The sequence below is a fragment of the Gobio gobio genome, assembly GCF_949357685.1.
Source record: "Gobio gobio genome assembly, chromosome: 4".
NCBI classification, from domain to species: Eukaryota; Metazoa; Chordata; class Actinopteri; order Cypriniformes; family Gobionidae; genus Gobio; species Gobio gobio.
The window spans coordinates 1,095,494-1,112,993 of record NC_137100.1 but is presented as its reverse complement, the minus strand read 5'-3'; the positions used below and the strand labels follow the sequence as shown (position 1 = coordinate 1,112,993).

The 17,500-nt window shown below is 42.0% G+C and overlaps 1 protein-coding gene across 2 annotated transcripts in view; it reads left to right on the top strand.

Moving 5' to 3' along the window:
* The window catches only part of mbd2 (methyl-CpG binding domain protein 2), a 75,736-nt gene that overhangs the window by 25,277 nt on the left and 32,959 nt on the right, over positions 1 to 17,500 (top strand). The gene's annotated exons all lie outside the window — the stretch shown is intronic.

Below are 17,500 nucleotides of genomic sequence, written 5' to 3'. Positions count from 1 at the left end.
TATATACGCTCACAGTCTGATCTATATACGCTCACAGTCTGATCTATATACGCTCACAGTCTGATCTATATACGCTCACAGTCTGATCTATATACGCTCACAGTCTGATCTATATACAAACACAGTCTGATCTATATACGCTCACAGTGGTCATGAATAATGTCAGGGTCTCAGTCTGATCTATATACGCTCACAGTCTGATCTATATACGCTCACAGTCTGATCTATATACAAACACAGTCTGATCTATATACGCTCACAGTGGTCATGAATAATGTCATGATCTCAGTCTGATCTATATACGCTCACTGTCTGATCTATATACGCTCACAGTCTGATCTATATATGCTCACAGTCTGATCTATATACGCTCACAGTGGTCATGAATAATGTCAGGGTCTCAGTCTGATCTATATACGCTCACAGTGGTCTTGAATAATGTCATGATCTCAGTCTGATCTATATACGCTCACAGTGGTCATGAATAATGTCATGATCTCAGTCTGATCTATATACGCTCACAGTGGTCATGAATAATGTCATGATCTCAGTCTGATCTATATATACGCTCACAGTGGTCATGAATAATGTCATGATCTCAGTCTGATCTATATACACTCACAGTGGTCATGAATAATGTCATGATCTCAGTCTGATCTATATACGCTCAGTGGTCATGAATGATGTCATGATCTCAGTCTGATCTATATACCCTCACAGTGGTCATGAATAATGTCATGATCTCAGTCTGATCTATATACGCTCAGTGGTCATGAATGATGTCATGATCTCAGTCTGATCTATAAACGCTCACAGTGGTCATGAATAATGTCAGGATCTCAGTCTGATCTATATATGCTCAGTGGTCATGAATGATGTCATGATCTCAGTCTGATCTATATACCCTCACAGTGGTCATGAATAATGTCATGATCTCAGTCTGATCTATATACGCTCAGTGGTCATGAATGATGTCATGATCTCAGTCTGATCTATAAACGCTCACAGTGGTCATGAATAATGTCAGGATCTCAGTCTGATCTATATATGCTCACAGTGGTCATGAATAATGTCAGGATCTCAGTCTGATCTATATATGCTCACAGTGGTCATGAATAATGTCAGGGTCTCAGTCTGATCTATATACGCTCAGTGGTCATGAATGATGTCATGATCTCAGTCTGATCTATATATGCTCACAGTGGTCATGAATAATGTCAGGATCTCAGTCTGATCTATATATGCTCACAGTGGTCATGAATAATGTCAGGATCTCAGTCTGATCTATATATGCTCACAGTGGTCATGAATAATGTCATGATCTCAGTCTGATCTATATACGCTCAGTGGTCATGAATAATGTCAGGGTCTCAGTCTGATCTATATACGCTCACAGTGGTCATGAATAATGTCATGATCTCAGTCTGATCTATATACGCTCAGTGGTCATGAATGATGTCATGATCTCAGTCTGATCTATAAACGCTCACAGTGGTCATGAATAATGTCAGGATCTCAGTCTGATCTATATATGCTCACAGTGGTCATGAATAATGTCAGGGTCTCAGTCTGATCTATATACGCTCAGTGGTCATGAATAATGTCATGATCTCAGTCTGATCTATATACGCTCACAGTGGTCATGAATAATGTCAGGATCTCAGTCTGATCTTTATACGCTCACAGTGGTCATGAATGATGTCATGATCTCAGTCTGATCTATATACCCTCACAGTGGTCATGAATAATGTCATGATCTCAGTCTGATCTATATACGCTCAGTGGTCATGAATGATGTCATGATCTCAGTCTGATCTATAAACGCTCACAGTGGTCATGAATAATGTCAGGATCTCAGTCTGATCTATATATGCTCACAGTGGTCATGAATAATGTCAGGATCTCAGTCTGATCTATATATGCTCACAGTGGTCATGAATAATGTCAGGGTCTCAGTCTGATCTATATACGCTCAGTGGTCATGAATGATGTCATGATCTCAGTCTGATCTATATACGCTCAGTGGTCATGAATGATGTCATGATCTCAGTCTGATCTATATACGCTCAGTGGTCATGAATAATGTCAGGGTCTCAGTCTGATCTATATACGCTCAGTGGTCATGAATAATGTCAGGGTCTCAGTCTGATCTATATACGCTCAGTGGTCATGAATGATGTCATGATCTCAGTCTGATCTATAAACGCTCACAGTGGTCATGAATAATGTCAGGATCTCAGTCTGATCTATATATGCTCACAGTGGTCATGAATAATGTCAGGGTCTCAGTATGATCTATATACGCACACAGTCTGATCTATATACGCTCACAGTGGTCATGAATAATGTCAGGGTCTCAGTCTGATCTATATACGCTCACAGTGGTCATGAATAATGTCATGATCTCAGTCTGATCTATATACGCTCACAGTGGTCATGAATAATGTCATGATCTCAGTCTGATCTATATACGCTCACAGTCTGATCTATATACACTCACAGTGGTCATGAATAATGTCATGATCTCAGTCTGATCTATATACGCTCACAGTGGTCATGAATAATGTCATGACCTCAGTCTGAACTATATACGCTCACAGTGGTCATGAATAATGTCATGATCTCAGTCTGATCTATATACGCTCACAGTGGTCATGAATAATGTCATGATCTCAGTCTGATCTATATACGCTCACAGTGGTCATGAATAATGTCATGATCTCAGTCTGATCTATATACACTCACAGTGGTCATGAATAATGTCATGATCTCAGTCTGATCTATATACGCTCACAGTGGTCATGAATAATGTCATGATCTCAGTCTGATCTATATACACTCACAGTGGTCATGAATAATGTCAGGGTCTCAGTCTGATCTATATACACTCACAGTGGTCATGAATAATGTCATGATCTCAGTCTGATCTATATACGCTCACAGTGGTCATGAATAATGTCATGATCTCAGTCTGATCTATATACGCTCACAGTGGTCATGAATAATGTCATGATCTCAGTCTGATCTATATACACTCACAGTGGTCATGAATAATGTCATGATCTCAGTCTGATCTATATACGCTCACAGTGGTCATGAATAATGTCAGGATCTCAGTCTGATCTATATACGCTCACAGTGGTCATGAATAATGTCAGGATCTCAGTCTGATCTATATACGTTCACAGTCTGATCTATATACGCTCACAGTGGTCTTGAATAATGTCATGATCTCAGTCTGATCTATATACGCTCACAGTGGTCTTGAATAATGTCATGATCTCAGTCTGATCTATATACGCTCACAGTGGTCATGAATAATGTCATGATCTCAGTCTGAACTATATACGCTCACAGTGGTCTTGAATAATGTCATGATCTCAGTCTGATCTATATAAGCTCACAGTGGTCATGAATAATGTCATGATCTCAGTCTGATCTATATACGCTCACAGTGGTCATGAATAATGTCAGGATCTCAGTCTGATCTATATATGCTCACAGTGGTCATGAATAATGTCAGGGTCTCAGTCTGATCTATATACGCACACAGTCTGATCTATATACGCTCACAGTGGTCATGAATAATGTCATGATCTCAGTCTGATCTATATACACTCACAGTGGTCATGAATAATGTCAGGGTCTCAGTCTGATCTATATACGCTCACAGTCTGATCTATATACGCTCACAGTGGTCATGAATAATGTCATGATCTCAGTCTGATCTATATACACTCACAGTGGTCATGAATAATGTCAGGGTCTCAGTCTGATCTATATACGCTCACAGTCTGATCTATATACGCTCACAGTGGTCTTGAATAATGTCAGGGTCTCAGTCTGATCTATATACGTTCACAGTCTGATCTATATACGCTCACAGTGGTCATGAATAATGTCATGATCTCAGTCTGATCTATATACGCTCACAGTGGTCATGAATAATGTCATGATCTCAGTCTGATCTATATACGCTCAGTGGTCATGAATAATGTCATGATCTCAGTCTGATCTATATACGCTCACAGTGGTCTTGAATAATGTCATGATCTCAGTCTGATCTATATACGCTCACAGTGGTCATGAATAATGTCATGATCTCAGTCTGATCTATATACGCTCACAGTGGTCATGAATAATGTCATGATCTCAGTCTGATCTATATACGCTCACAGTGGTCATGAATAATGTCAGGGTCTCAGTCTGATCTATATACGCACACAGTCTGATCTATATACGCTCACAGTGGTCATGAATAATGTCAGGGTCTCAGTCTGATCTATATACGCTCACAGTGGTCATGAATAATGTCATGATCTCAGTCTGATCTATATACGCTCACAGTGGTCATGAATAATGTCATGATCTCAGTCTGATCTATATACGCTCACAGTCTGATCTATATACACTCACAGTGGTCATGAATAATGTCATGATCTCAGTCTGATCTATATACGCTCACAGTGGTCATGAATAATGTCATGATCTCAGTCTGAACTATATACGCTCACAGTGGTCATGAATAATGTCATGATCTCAGTCTGATCTATATACGCTCACAGTGGTCATGAATAATGTCATGATCTCAGTCTGATCTATATACGCTCACAGTGGTCATGAATAATGTCATGATCTCAGTCTGATCTATATACGCTCACAGTGGTCATGAATAATGTCATGATCTCAGTCTGATCTATATACACTCACAGTGGTCATGAATAATGTCATGATCTCAGTCTGATCTATATACGCTCACAGTGGTCATGAATAATGTCATGATCTCAGTCTGATCTATATACACTCACAGTGGTCATGAATAATGTCAGGGTCTCAGTCTGATCTATATACACTCACAGTGGTCATGAATAATGTCATGATCTCAGTCTGATCTATATACGCTCACAGTGGTCATGAATAATGTCATGATCTCAGTCTGATCTATATACGCTCACAGTGGTCATGAATAATGTCATGATCTCAGTCTGATCTATATACACTCACAGTGGTCATGAATAATGTCATGATCTCAGTCTGATCTATATACGCTCACAGTGGTCATGAATAATGTCAGGATCTCAGTCTGATCTATATACGCTCACAGTGGTCATGAATAATGTCATGATCTCAGTCTGATCTATATACGCTCACAGTGGTCATGAATAATGTCAGGATCTCAGTCTGATCTATATACGTTCACAGTCTGATCTATATACGCTCACAGTGGTCATGAATAATGTCAGGATCTCAGTCTGATCTATATACGTTCACAGTCTGATCTATATACGCTCACAATGGTCATGAATAATGTCAGGATCTCAGTCTGATCTATATACGCTTACAGTGGTCATGAATAATGTCATGATCTCAGTCTGATCTATATACGCTCACAGTGGTCATGAATAATGTCAGGATCTCAGTCTGATCTATATACGTTCACAGTCTGATCTATATACGCTCACAGTGGTCATGAATAATGTCAGGATCTCAGTCTGATCTATATACGTTCACAGTCTGATCTATATACGCTCACAGTGGTCATGAATAATGTCTTGATCTCAGTCTGATCTTTATACGTTCACAGTGGTCATGAATAATGTCATGATCTCAGTCTGATCTATATACGCTCACAGTGGTCTTGAATAATGTCTTGATCTCAGTCTGATCTATATACACTCACAGTGGTCATGAATAATGTCAGGATCTCAGTCTGATCTATATACGTTCACAGTCTGATATATATACGCTCACAGTGGTCAAGAATAATGTCAGGATCTCAGTCTGATCTATATACGCTCACAGTGGTCTTGAATAATGTCATGATCTCAGTCTGATCTATATACACTCACAGTGGTCATGAATAATGTCATGATCTCAGTCTGATCTATATACGCTCACAGTGGTCTTGAATAATGTCATGATCTCAGTCTGATCTATATACACTCACAGTGGTCATGAATAATGTCATGATCTCAGTCTGATCTATATACGCTCACAGTGGTCTTGAATAATGTCTTGATCTCAGTCTGATCTATATACGCTCACAGTGGTCTTGAATAATGTCATGATCTCAGTCTGATCTATATACGCTCACAGTGGTCATGAATAATGTCAGGGTCTCAGTCTGATCTTTATACGCTCACAGTGGTCATGAATAATGTCAGGGTCTCAGTCTGATCTATATACGCTCACAGTGGTCAAGAATAATGTGAGGATCTCAGTCTGATCTATATACACTCACAGTGGTCTTGAATAATGTCATGATCTCAGTCTGATCTATATACGCTCACAGTGGTCTTGAATAATGCCATGATCTCAGTCTGATCTATATACACTCACAGTGGTCATGAATAATGTCATGATCTCAGTCTGATCTATATACGCTCACAGTGGTCTTGAATAATGTCATGATCTCAGTCTGATCTATATACACTCCCAGTGGTCATGAATAATGTCATGATCTCAGTCTGATCTATATACACTCACAGTGGTCATGAATAATGTCATGATCTCAGTCTGATCTAAATACACTCACAATGGTCATGAATAATGTCATGATCTCAGTCTGATCTATATACACTCCCAGTGGTCATGAATAATGTCATGATCTCATTCTGATCTATATACACTCACAGTGGTCATGAATAATGTCATGATCTCAGTCTGATCTAAATACACTCACAGTGGTCATGAATAATGTCATGATCTCAGTCTGATCTATATACGCTCACAGTGGTCTTGAATAATGTCATGATCTCAGTCTGATCTATATACGCTCACAGTGGTCATGAATAATGTCAGGGTCTCAGTCTGATCTATATACGCTCACAGTGGTCTTGAATAATGTCATGATCTCAGTCTGATCTATATACACTCACAGTGGTCATGAATAATGTCATGATCTCGGTCTGATCTATATACGCTCACAGTGGTCTTGAATAATGTCATGATCTCAGTCTGATCTATATACGCTCACAGTGGTCATGAATAATGTCAGGGTCTCAGTCTGATCTATATACGCTCACAGTGGTCTTGAATAATGTCATGATCTCAGTCTGATCTATATACGCTCACAGTGGTCATGAATAATGTCATGATCTCAGTCTGATCTATATACGCTCACAGTGGTCTTGAATAATGTCATGATCTCAGTCTGATCTAAATACACTCACAATGGTCATGAATAATGTCATGATCTCAGTCTGATCTATATACACTCCCAGTGGTCATGAATAATGTCATGATCTCATTCTGATCTATATACACTCACAGTGGTCATGAATAATGTCATGATCTCAGTCTGATCTAAATACACTCACAGTGGTCATGAATAATGTCATGATCTCAGTCTGATCTATATACGCTCACAGTGGTCTTGAATAATGTCATGATCTCAGTCTGATCTATATACGCTCACAGTGGTCATGAATAATGTCAGGGTCTCAGTCTGATCTATATACGCTCACAGTGGTCTTGAATAATGTCATGATCTCAGTCTGATCTATATACACTCACAGTGGTCATGAATAATGTCATGATCTCAGTCTGATCTATATACGCTCACAGTGGTCTTGAATAATGTCATGATCTCAGTCTGATCTATATACGCTCACAGTGGTCATGAATAATGTCAGGGTCTCAGTCTGATCTATATACGCTCACAGTGGTCTTGAATAATGTCATGATCTCAGTCTGATCTATATACACTCACAGTGGTCATGAATAATGTCATGATCTCAGTCTGATCTATATACGCTCACAGTGGTCTTGAATAATGTCATGATCTCAGTCTGATCTATATACGCTCACAGTGGTCATGAATAATGTCAGGGTCTCAGTCTGATCTATATACGCTCACAGTGGTCTTGAATAATGTCATGATCTCAGTCTGATCTATATACGCTCACAGTGGTCTTGAATAATGTCATGATCTCAGTCTGATCTATATACGCTCACAGTGGTCTTGAATAATGTCATGATCTCAGTCTGATCTATATACGCTCACAGTGGTCATGAATAATGTCAGGATCTCAGTCTGATCTATATATGCTCACAGTGGTCATGAATAATGTCAGGATCTCAGTCTGATCTATATATGCTCACAGTGGTCATGAATAATGTCAGGGTCTCAGTCTGATCTATATACGCACACATTCTGATCTATATACGCTCACAGTGGTCATGAATAATGTCACGATCTCAGTCTGATCTATATACACTCACAGTGGTCATGAATAATGTCAGGGTCTCAGTCTGATCTATATACGCTCACAGTCTGATCTATATACGCTCACAGTGGTCATGAATAATGTCATGATCTCATTCTGATCTATATACACTCACAGTGGTCATGAATAATGTCAGGGTCTCAGTCTGATCTATATACGCTCACAGTCTGATCTATATACGCTCACAGTGGTCATGAATAATGTCAGGGTCTCAGTCTGATCTATATACGTTCACAGTCTGATCTATATACGCTCACAGTGGTCATGAATAATGTCATGATCTCAGTCTGATCTATATACGCTCACAGTGGTCATGAATAATGTCATGATCTCAGTCTGATCTATATACGCTCAGTGGTCATGAATAATGTCATGATCTCAGTCTGATCTATATACGCTCACAGTGGTCTTGAATAATGTCATGATCTCAGTCTGATCTATATACGCTCACAGTGGTCATGAATAATGTCAAGATCTCAGTCTGAACTATATACGCTCACAGTGGTCTTGAATAATGTCATGATCTCAGTCTGATCTATATACGCTCACAGTGGTCATGAATAATGTCATGATCTCAGTCTGATCTATATACGCTCACAGTGGTCATGAATAATGTCATGATCTCAGTCTGATCTATATATACGCTCACAGTGGTCATGAATAATGTCATGATCTCAGTCTGATCTATATACACTCACAGTGGTCATGAATAATGTCATGATCTCAGTCTGATCTATATACGCTCAGTGGTCATGAATGATGTCATGATCTCAGTCTGATCTATATACCCTCACAGTGGTCATGAATAATGTCACGATCTCAGTCTGATCTATATACGCTCAGTGGTCATGAATGATGTCATGATCTCAGTCTGATCTATAAACGCTCACAGTGGTCATGAATAATGTCAGGATCTCAGTCTGATCTATATATGCTCACAGTGGTCATGAATAATGTCAGGATCTCAGTCTGATCTATATATGCTCACAGTGGTCATGAATAATGTCAGGGTCTCAGTCTGATCTATATACGCACACAGTCTGATCTATATACGCTCACAGTGGTCATGAATAATGTCATGATCTCAGTCTGATCTATATACACTCACAGTGGTCATGAATAATGTCAGGGTCTCAGTCTGATCTATATACGTTCACAGTCTGATCTATATACGCTCACAGTGGTCATGAATAATGTCAGGGTCTCAGTCTGATCTATATACGCTCACAGTGGTCATGAATAATGTCATGATCTCAGTCTGATCTATATACGCTCACAGTGGTCATGAATAATGTCATGATCTCAGTCTGATCTATATACGCTCACAGTCTGATCTATATACACTCACAGTGGTCATGAATAATGTCATGATCTCAGTCTGATCTATATACGCTCACAGTGGTCATGAATAATGTCAGGGTCTCAGTCTGATCTATATACGCTCACAGTGGTCATGAATAATGTCATGATCTCAGTCTGATCTATATACGCTCACAGTGGTCATGAATAATGTCATGATCTCAGTCTGATCTATATACGCTCACAGTGGTCATGAATAATGTCATGATCTCAGTCTGATCTATATACGCTCACAGTGGTCATGAATAATGTCATGATCTCAGTCTGATCTATATACACTCACAGTGGTCATGAATAATGTCATGATCTCAGTCTGATCTATATACGCTCACAGTGGTCATGAATAATGTCATGATCTCAGTCTGATCTATATACACTCACAGTGGTCATGAATAATGTCAGGGTCTCAGTCTGATCTATATACACTCACAGTGGTCATGAATAATGTCATGATCTCAGTCTGATCTATATACGCTCACAGTGGTCATGAATAATGTCATGATCTCAGTCTGATCTATATACACTCACAGTGGTCATGAATAATGTCAGGATCTCAGTCTGATCTATATTCGCTCACAGTGGTCATGAATAATGTCATGATCTCAGTCTGATCTATATACGCTCACAGTGGTCATGAATAATGTCAGGATCTCAGTCTGATCTATATACGTTCACAGTCTGATCTATATACGCTCACAGTGGTCATGAATAATGTCATGTTCTCAGTCTGATCTATATACGCTCACAGTGGTCATGAATAATGTCAGGATCTCAGTCTGATCTATATACGTTCACAGTCTGATCTATATACGCTCACAGTGGTCATGAATAATGTCAGGATCTCAGTCTGATCTATATACGCTCACAGTGGTCATGAATAATGTCAGGATCTCAGTCTGATCTATATACGTTCACAGTCTGATCTATATACGCTCACAGTGGTCATGAATAATGTCACGATCTCAGTCTGATCTATATACGTTCACAGTCTGATCTATATACGCTCACAGTGGTCATGAATAATGTCAGGATCTCAGACTGATCTATATACGTTCACAGTCTGATCTATATACGCTCACAGTGGTCATGAATAATGTCTTGATCTCAGTCTGATCTTTATACGTTCACAGTGGTCATGAATAATGTCATGATCTCAGTCTGATCTATATACGCTCACAGTGGTCATGAATAATGTAATGATCTCAGTCTGATCTATATACGCTCACAGTGGTCATGAATAATGTCATGATCTCAGTCTGATCTATATACGCTCACAGTGGTCATGAATAATGTCATGATCTCAGTCTGATCTATATACGCTCACAGTGGTCATGAATAATGTCATGATCTCAGTCTGATCTATATACGTTCACAGTGGTCATGAATAATGTCATGATCTCAGTCTGATCTATATACGCTCACAGTGGTCATGAATAATGTCATGATATCAGTCTGATCTATATACGCTCACAGTGGTCTTGAATAATGTCATGATCTCAGTCTGATCTATATACGTTCACAGTGGTCATGAATAATGTCATGATCTCAGTCTGATCTATATACGCTCACAGTGGTCATGAATAATGTCATGATCTCAGTCTGATCTTTATACGTTCACAGTGGTCATGAATAATGTCATGATCTCAGTCTGATCTATATACGCTCACAGTGGTCATGAATAATGTCATGATCTCAGTCTGATCTATATACGCTCACAGTGGTCTTGAATAATGTCAGGATCTCAGTCTGATCTATATACGTTCACAGTGGTCATGAATAATGTCAGGATCTCAGTCTGATCTATATACGCTCACAGTCTGATCTATATACGCTCACAGTGGTCTTGAATAATGTCAGGATCTCAGTCTGATCTATATACGCTCACAGTGGTCATGAATAATGTCAGGATCTCAGTCTGATCTATATACGCTCACAGTGGTCATGAATAATGTCAGGATCTCAGTCTGATCTATATACGTTCACAGTCTGATCTATATACGCTCACAGTGGTCATGAATAATGTCAGGATCTCAGTCTGATCTATATACACTCACAGTGGTCATGAATAATGTCATGATCTCAGTCTGATCTATATACGCTCACAGTGGTCATGAATAATGTCAGGATCTCAGTCTGATCTATATACACTCACAGTGGTCATGAATAATGTCAGGATCTCAGTCTGATCTATATACGCTCACAGTGGTCATGAATAATGTCAGGATCTCAGTCTGATCTATATACGCTCACAGTGGTCATGAATAATGTCATGATCTCAGTCTGATCTATATACGCTCACAGTGGTCATGAATAATGTCAGGATCTCAGTCTGATCTATATACGTTCACAGTCTGATCTATATACGCTCACAGTGGTCATGAATAATGTCATGATCTCAGTCTGATCTATATACGCTCACAGTGGTCATGAATAATGTCATGATCTCAGTCTGATCTATATACGTTCACAGTGGTCATGAATAATGTCATGATCTCAGTCTGATCTATATACGCTCACAGTGGTCATGAATAATGTCATGATCTCAGTCTGATCTATATACGCTCACAGTGGTCTTGAATAATGTCATGATCTCAGTCTGATCTATATACGTTCACAGTGGTCATGAATAATGTCATGATCTCAGTCTGATCTATATACGCTCACAGTGGTCTTGAATAATGTCAGGATCTCAGTCTGATCTATATACGTTCACAGTGGTCATGAATAATGTCAGGATCTCAGTCTGATCTATATACGCTCACAGTCTGATCTATATACGCTCACAGTGGTCTTGAATAATGTCAGGATCTCAGTCTGATCTATATACGCTCACAGTGGTCATGAATAATGTCAGGATCTCAGTCTGATCTATATACGCTCACAGTGGTCATGAATAATGTCAGGATCTCAGTCTGATCTATATACGTTCACAGTCTGATCTATATACGCTCACAGTGGTCATGAATAATGTCAGGATCTCAGTCTGATCTATATACACTCACAGTGGTCATGAATAATGTCATGATCTCAGTCTGATCTATATACGCTCACAGTGGTCATGAATAATGTCAGGATCTCAGTCTGATCTATATACACTCACAGTGGTCATGAATAATGTCAGGATCTCAGTCTGATCTATATACGCTCACAGTGGTCATGAATAATGTCAGGATCTCAGTCTGATCTATATACGCTCACAGTGGTCATGAATAATGTCAGGATCTCAGTCTGATCTATATACACTCACAGTGGTCTTGAATAATGTCAGGATCTCAGTCTGATCTATATACACTCACAGTGGTCATGAATAATGTCATGATCTCAGTCTGATCTATATACGCTCACAGTGGTCATGAATAATGTCAGGATCTCAGTCTGATCTATATACGCTCACAGTGGTCATGAATAATGTCAGGATCTCAGTCTGATCTATATACACTCACAGTGGTCTTGAATAATGTCAGGATCTCAGTCTGATCTATATACACTCACAGTGGTCATGAATAATGTCATGATCTCAGTCTGATCTATATACGCTCACAGTGGTCATGAATAATGTCATGATCTCAGTCTGATCTATATACGCTCACAGTGGTCATGAATAATGTCATGATCTCAGTCTGATCTATATACGCTCACAGTGGTCATGAATAATGTCATGATCTCAGTCTGATCTATATACGCTCACAGTGGTCATGAATAATGTCATGATCTCAGTCTGATCTATATACACTCACAGTGGTCATGAATAATGTCATGATCTCAGTCTGATCTATATACACTCACAGTGGTCATGAATAATGTCATGATCTCAGTCTGATCTATATACGCTCACAGTGGTCATGAATAATGTCAGGGTCTCAGTCTGATCTATATACGCTCACAGTGGTCATGAATAATGTCAGGATCTCAGTCTGATCTATATACACTCACAGTGGTCTTGAATAATGTCAGGATCTCAGTCTGATCTATATACACTCACAGTGGTCATGAATAATGTCATGATCTCAGTCTGATCTATATACGCTCACAGTGGTCATGAATAATGTCATGATCTCAGTCTGATCTATATACGCTCACAGTGGTCATGAATAATGTCATGATCTCAGTCTGATCTATATACGCTCACAGTGGTCATGAATAATGTCATGATCTCAGTCTGATCTATATACGCTCACAGTGGTCATGAATAATGTCAGGATCTCAGTCTGATCTATATACACTCACAGTGGTCATGAATAATGTCATGATCTCAGTCTGATCTATATACGCTCACAGTGGTCATGAATAATGTCATGATCTCAGTCTGATCTATATACGCTCACAGTGGTCATGAATAATGTCATGATCTCAGTCTGATCTATATACGCTCACAGTGGTCATGAATAATGTCATGATCTCAGTCTGATCTATATACGTTCACAGTGGTCATGAATAATGTCATGATCTCAGTCTGATCTATATACGCTCACAGTGGTCATGAATAATGTCATGATCCCAGTCTGATCTATATACGCTCACAGTGGTCTTGAATAATGTCATGATCTCAGTCTGATCTGATCTCTGGTGTCTCTCTCGTGTCTCTTGTGTCTCTCGTGTCTCTGGTGTCTCTCTCGTGTCTCTCGTGTCTCTCGTGTCTCTCGTGTCTCTGGTGTCTCTCTCGTGTCTCTGGTGTCTCTGGTGTCTCTGGTGTCTCTGGTGTCTCTGGTGTCTCTCTTGTCTCTCGTGTCTCTGGTGTCTCTCTCGTGTCTCTCGTGTCTCTCTTGTCTCTCGTGTCTCTGGTGTCTCTCTCGTGTCTCTTGTGTCTCTCGTGTCTCTGGTGTCTCTCTCGTGTCTCTCGTGTCTCTGGTGTCTCTCTCGTGTCTCTGGTGTCTCTCTCGTGTCTCTGGTGTCTCTCTCGTGTCTCTCGTGTCTCTGGTGTCTCTGGTGTCTCTGGTGTGTCTCTCGTGTCTCTCGTGTCTCTGGTGTCTCTCGTGTCTCTGGTGTCTCTGGTGTCTCTCGTGTCTCTCTCGTGTCTCTCTCGTCTCTCGTGTCTCTGGTGTCTCTGGTGTCTCTCTCGTGTCTCTCGTGTCTCTGGTGTCTCTGGTGTCTCTCGTGTCTCTCTCGTGTCTCTCGTGTCTCTCGTGTCTCTGGTGTCTCTCTGGTGTCTCTCTTGTCTCTCGTGTCTCTGGTGTCTCTCTGGTGTCTCTTGTGTCTCTCGTGTCTCTGGTGTCTCTCTCGTGTCTCTGGTGTCTCTGGTGTCTCTGGTGTCTCTCTCGTGTCTCTGGTGTCTCTGGTGTCTCTGGTGTCTCTCTCTTGTCTCTCGTGTCTCTGGTGTCTCTCTCGTGTCTCTCGTGTCTCTCGTGTCTCTCGTGTCTCTCTCCTCTCTGGTGTCTCTCGTGTCTCTGGTGTCTCTGGTGTCTCTCTCGTGTCTCGTGTCTCTCTTGTCTCTCGTGTCTCTGGTGTCTCTCTCGTGTCTCTCGTGTCTCTCTTGTCTCTCGTGTCTCTGGTGTCTCTCTCGTGTCTCTCGTGTCTCTGGTGTCTCTCTCGTGTCTCTCGTGTCTCTCGTGTCTCTGGTGTCTCTCTCGTGTCTCTGGTGTCTCTCTCGTGTCTCTGGTGTCTCTCTCGTGTCTCTCGTGTCTCTGGTGTCTCTGGTGTCTCTGGTGTCTCTCTCGTGTCTCTCTCGTGTCTCTGGTGTCTCTCTGGTGTCTCTCTGGTGTCTCTCAGGTGTCTCTCGTGTCTCTCGTGTGTCTCTCGTGTCTCTGGTGTCTCTGGTGTCTCTCGTGTCTCTCGTGTCTCTCGTGTCTCTCGTGTCTCTCGTGTCTCTCTCGTGTCTCTCTCGTCTCTCGTGTCTCTGGTGTCTCTGGTGTCTCTCTCGTGTCTCTCGTGTCTCTGGTGTCTCTGGTGTCTCTCGTGTCTCTCTCGTGTCTCTCGTGTCTCTGGTGTCTCTCTGGTGTCTCTCTTGTCTCTCGTGTCTCTGGTGTCTCTCTGGTGTCTCTTGTGTCTCTCGTGTCTCTGGTGTCTCTCTCGTGTCTCTCGTGTCTCTGGTGTCTCTGGTGTCTCTGGTGTCTCTCTCGTGTCTCTGGTGTCTCTGGTGTCTCTGGTGTCTCTCTCTTGTCTCTCGTGTCTCTGGTGTCTCTCTCGTGTCTCTCGTGTCTCTCTCCTCTCTGGTGTCTCTGGTGTCTCTGGTGTCTCTCTCGTGTCTCTCGTGTCTCTCGTGTCTCTCGTGTCTCTGGTGTCTCTCTCGTGTCTCTCTCGTGTCTCTCGTGTCTCTCTCGTGTCTCTCGTGTCTCTGGTGTCTCTGGTGTCTTTCTCGTGTCTCTCGTGTCTCTCGTGTCTCTGGTGTCTCTGGTGTCTCTCTCGTGTCTCTCTCGTGTCTCTCTTGTCTCTCGTGTCTCTGGTGTCTCTCTCGTGTCTCTGGTGTCTCTCTCGTGTCTCTCTCGTGTCTCTCGTGTGTCTCGTTTGTCTCTCGTGTCTCTCTCGTGTCTCTGGTGTCTCTCTCGTGTCTCTCTCGTGTCTCTCGTGTGTCTCGTGTGTCTCGTTTGTCTCTCGTGTCTCTCTCGTGTCTCTGGTGTCTCTCTGGTGTCTCTCTCGTGTCTCTTGTGTGTCTCGTTTGTCTCTCGTGTCTCTCTCGTGTCTCTGGTGTCTCTCTGGTGTCTCTCTCGTGTCTCTCGTGTCTCTTCTGTCTCTCGTGTCTCTCTCGTCTCTCTCTCGTGTCTCTCGTGTCTCTCGTGTCTCTTCTGTCTCTCGTGTCTCTCTCGTGTCTCTCTCGTGTGTCTCTTTGGTGTCTCTCTCGTGTCTCTCTCGTGTCTCTCTCGTGTCTCTGGTGTCTCTCGTGTCTCTCGTGTCTCTCTCGTGTCTCTCTCGTGTCTCTCTCGTGTGTCTCTCGTGTGTCTCTCGTGTCTCTCTCGTGTGTCTCTCGTGTCTCTGGTGTCTCTCTCGTGTGTCTCTCGTGTCTCTCTCGTGTCTCTCTCGTGTGTCTCTCGTGTGTCTCTCGTGTCTCTCGTGTCTCTCTCGTGTCTCTCTCGTGTGTCTCTCGTGTGTCTCTGGTGTCTCTCTCGTGTCTCTGGTGTCTCTCGTGTGTCTCTCGTGTCTCTGGTGTCTCTCTCGTGTGTCTCTCGTGTCTCTCTCGTGTGTCTCTCGTGTGTCTCTCGTGTCTCTCTCGTGTCTCTCTCGTGTCTCTCTCGTGTGTCTCTCGTGTGTCTCTCGTGTGTCTCTCGTGTGTCTTTCGTGTCTCTCTCGTGTGTCTCTCGTGTCTCTCTCGTGTCTCTCTCGTGTCTCTGGTGTCTCTCTCATGTCTCTGGTGTCTCTCTCATGTCTCTGGTGTCTCTCTCATGTCTCTGGTGTCTCTCTCGTGTCTCTTGTGTGTCTCGTTTGTCTCTCGTGTCTCTCTCGTGTCTCTGGTGTCTCTCTGGTGTCTCTCTCGTGTCTCTCGTGTCTCTTCTGTCTCTCGTGTCTCTTTCGTCTCTCTCTCGTGTCTCTCGTGTCTCTCGTGTCTCTTCTGTCTCTCGTGTCTCTCTCGTGTCTCTCTCGTGTGTCTCTCGTGTGTCTCTCGTGTGTCTCTCGTGTGTCTCTCGTGTCTCTCTCGTGTGTCTCTCATGTCTCTGGTGTCTCTCTCATGTCTCTGGTGTCTCTCTCATGTCTCTGGTGTCTCTCTCATGTCTCTGGTGTCTCTCTCGTGTCTCTTGTGTGTCTCGTTTGTCTCTCGTGTCTCTCTCGTGTCTCTGGTGTCTCTCTGGTGTCTCTCTCGTGTCTCTCGTGTCTCTTCTGTCTCTCGTTTCTCTCTCGTCTCTCTCTCGTGTCTCTCGTGTCTCTCGTGTCTCTTCTGTCTCTCGTGTCTCTCTCGTGTCTCTCTCGTGTGTCTCTCTGGTGTCTCTCTCGTGTCTCTCTCGTGTCTCTCTCGTGTCTCTGGTGTCTCTCGTGTCTCTCGTGTC